Genomic DNA, 3,994 nt, shown 5'->3' on the forward strand with positions numbered 1-3,994 from the left:
TGATGGTGTAAAAGACTCAGAGGCCAATGACAACGATGAAGGAGAAAGGACTGATTCATCTGAACCGAGTCAGGAAAGTAAGAGTTTTCAAAGTCCTCCATCTACAGCATCTCCCACCAAGTCTGGTATGTCATCCCATGTTATGCAGTTACTTGTTCTATGATTGGTATTTTGTTGTCAATGACGTTTAACTAATCTGGAGACCTTTCAATGTCATTTAGATACCCTTGATATGGATGGGAACAGAAACAAGGTTGGATATACTTATTTCTAAGAATTTCTAGACTGTAAATTTTACTTTGTTGTGTTTGCTGTTTTAAATCGGGTATTATTTGCAGCCATTATTAAATTCTTCCGAGAAAGCCAGAAAATACTCCCAAAAGAGACTAAATGGTGCTTAAAAGATTTGGACTTCAGAACCAAGCTCAAACATAGTGGTCACCAGCAGAATATTTTTCAAATGGGTCAACTTTAAACCAGACAAATTACATTTCAGGGATAGATTTAGCTAATGCTGTCAGAACCTGGATTATTTTGAGGTTTGATTCTCGTTTCATTATTATCCTGTATTCCTTAGTGTTTGATTATATCAGCTTTGTTTTCTCTTCATATTTGTTCAATGCTTTAGACACAAAGACAGTTTATTATCATTCAACTGTATGTTTAAAAATATACAAATGGAAATACATTTATTTGCAAGGCTCCAATAATAAGTTAATAAATAAATAAGTAATATCAAAATTGTTAATATAAATATATTTATAATACAAGATTAAACTAATGTCAGTTTAGCAATTCAGTTCATCCATCAGAGGGATGAAGCTCTGATGGAATCTGGTTGTTCTGCATTTGAAGCTGCTCAACTTTTTCCCAGAAGGCAGCAGGGAGAACAGACCATGTTAGTGTTGTAGTACTCAAGACTGTTCTCCAGACCACTTTTGATGGTCTTGGTCTAGTCTTGGTCTCATGCGTTGAGGACTCGGGATTTCATTTTAAGACCTGTCGAGACCATAACTGTAAAAATATCACTAAATTGCCAGCATCTTGTCCAGTTTATTTAACATCTTTTTCACTCGATGCAAAATATACCAATTCAAATCCAAGCAATAACGCTACTTACTACGTGTTTCTGTTACCACTGTCACTCATTGCTTGTCCCTTTCACTCGCACGCTGCGATTCAAAACATGCACAGTGGTTTTCTGAGCGGCAGATGTCTGTCTGAGTCAGTAATGGAATCTCACTACATCAGGGGTCACCAACTCCAGTCCTCCAGGGCTACCATCCTGTAACTTTTAGATGCGTCTCTGCTCATACACACCTGGATCAAATAAACTGCTCATTTACAGCCTATTGCAGAGAGCAATGAATGCTGGTGAGGGAATTCAGACGTTTTGGAGGAGAGGTGAATCTACTAACCCATCTGACAAGAGCTGGAGAAGGCGGGCCCTCACCTGATGAGTACATGATACACCGTATTATATAGGTTGTCCATTCAGGGTTGACTCATGGTTGCTAAAAACTTTACAAGCCCAACTGATTGTAGTGATGTAATAGGTGTAAAATATTGAATAAAGTGTTGTCCTACATGACTGGCTTTATTTTCACTCTTACATTTAGCTTTATGACTCACAAAATTACAAGTGGATCGCCCATATTGTCTTGAGGTGTATTTTAGGTAAAACTAGTCACCAGCCGTCACCAGCATGTCACATATATGGGACAACGCTGTATCCAAAGTCTGCTATATAGTGAAGTGAGATTTACGAACTATACGATTCTTCTGAACGGCTCTTTACTAAGAAGATTGAACTGAAGCCTCACTGAAAGCCGTTCTTTGTTCTTGTAATGCTCTGCGTTCTCTGCAGTAGCTATTAAATTATATACATTGATATTTGTCTAATTAGGGAATAAATAAAACACAGGAACGGAAGAGCATGCTCATTGTTCTTAGATTGTTTTTGCCACCTGTCATGGTGGCAGACATTACAGCACTGTGTGCTGCCTAACGTCATGCAGTGGGAAAGAGGGTGAGAACAGTCATGGTGCGCTGTGTGTGTTGAGTTACTTCTTCCTCATTGCTCCTTGGTCAGCGTTCATAGTTGAGCATTTTTTACCATGAGTGAATTGCAGTGGTGGTATGACAGCGATGGTTTCTGACATGGGCAATATGGGCAACCTCCCAGGGTGTTATCTTTTTAAGGATGGCACACGAGTACCATGGATTGTGGCACAGAGATGGAAGCAAAGGAGAATGAAGAAGAGTTTGAATTGATAATAATATTGGTTAACTTTATTTCAGCTCTAAGTATTTAATATCTGGGTGTTTTTATTGGAATATTAATCTTTCAGATAAATTTGAGAAGCAATTTTGATCATATTTCACATTTTATTGTGTCATGTAACACAATAAAATGTGCTACATAACATATGTAGCACATTTTGCTACATGTCCTGGGACCCTAAAAGTCTTGGTCTTGTCTTGGTCTCAGGTTAGGCTACAACACTCGACCATGCTGAGGGTGGAAGGGATCTTTTATAATCACCCAAGACCTGGACAGGCAGCGACTGTGAGCGCTGTCAAGGATGGAATGAACCTCAGTTCCAATGATTTTCTCAGCTGTCTTCACCATTCTCTTTACACATTGCCAGTCAGAGGTGTTAGATGCTCCAAACCAGTCAGTTTGCTCTCTATTGTCCCTCTGTAGAACATGGTGAGGATGGAGGGGGGAAGTTTGCTTTTTTCATCCAACATATAAATTACAGACGTTGCTGTGAATACAGATCACTGATCAAAGTGTCAGTGATCTGTATTCCCAGGAATTTTATGTTCCTGACTTGTTCCACTGCGGTATCATTGATGAGGAGTAGTGTGTGACTTGGCTGATTTTTCCTGAAATCAACAACAATTTGTTTTGTTTTTTGACATTCAGGATTAGATGGTTTACATCACGCCAGTCCACTAGATGTTTCAACACCTCTCTGTAGGCCAGTTAGTTGTTATCCTTGATGAGACCCACCACTGTTGTATCGTCCGCGTACTTAATGATGTGGTTCGTACTGAACCTGGCTTGGCAATCATAGGTCATCAGGGTGAATAGCAGTGGGCTCAGTACACAGCCCTGAGGGGAGCCAGTGCTGAGGGAGACTACCCTTGAAGCATTTTTCCCAACCCTCACAAACTGGGGTCTGTCTGTGAGGAAATCCATCAGCCATTTACACAGGGGGGTGTTGAGCCTTTACTTACTTTTGTTTTATTTTGTTCTTTATAGTTATTTGTTAGTCTTACATTCTTTTTCCTAGTTGCACAGTTTGTGTTTTTACCACTTGTGCCATTTTTCTTTCTCTTTCCTCAGCCTGCCTTCTGCTCTCTTCCTTCTCACCTGTAACCCATTTCAAGTCTGCCATCTGTTCGTTGTTCAGTAATTAAGCTCCCCAGTATATAAAAAACTTCTTCTCAGTCACTCCTTGCTAGTTCCTCCTTTTACTTCCTTGTTAAAGCCCATTACACCCTTCTGGCTTTTTGTTCCTGTGTTTCTTGTTCTGCTCTGGCTCCCTGTGATTCCTGTGATTTATGCAAGTTTTTTGTTGTTCATTTTTTTATTGAAACTTCATAACCTACTTGACACCTCTGCCTTACTGTTTTGGGGTGTAACATCACCAGTACAACATCATGAGACATTGCTTTTATTCAGAGTTTAATAATCACAGGTTACAGAACTGGATACAATCCTGTACAAGAACTAAGTTTGGATGAAAGTAATTCACAGGTTGCCCAAGCATCTGAAAGTGAACATACAGAGAATGAATTTGGTGCTTTTTATAGCATCCACCTCAACTCAAAAGAGAATCATATGTACCCAAATAATGAGAGTTTACCAGTTTATTTTATATGTATGAAAAATAAAAATTCCCTTCTCACCCTCCGCGGGTGGTCTCTTTCATCCTCTGAGCTCGGGTCCTCTACCAGAGGCCTGGGAGCTTGAGGGTTCTGC

At 39.7% G+C, this 3,994-nt stretch overlaps 1 long non-coding RNA gene across 1 annotated transcript in view; it reads left to right on the top strand.

Annotated features, from left to right (window-relative positions):
* The first annotated feature begins 6 nt into the window (after positions 1-6).
* Positions 7-3,994, top strand: part of LOC103132052 (uncharacterized) — a 4,356-nt gene continuing 368 nt past the window's right edge. Inside the window, exons 1-2 of the long non-coding RNA XR_475479.1 lie at positions 7-125; positions 222-253. This is a non-coding gene — a long non-coding RNA (uncharacterized LOC103132052). The remainder of the gene's footprint in view (positions 126-221; positions 254-3,994) is intronic.

This window comes from Poecilia formosa, unplaced genomic scaffold, assembly GCF_000485575.1.
Source record: "Poecilia formosa unplaced genomic scaffold, Poecilia_formosa-5.1.2 Scaffold911, whole genome shotgun sequence".
In the NCBI taxonomy this organism is placed as follows: Eukaryota; Metazoa; Chordata; class Actinopteri; order Cyprinodontiformes; family Poeciliidae; genus Poecilia; species Poecilia formosa.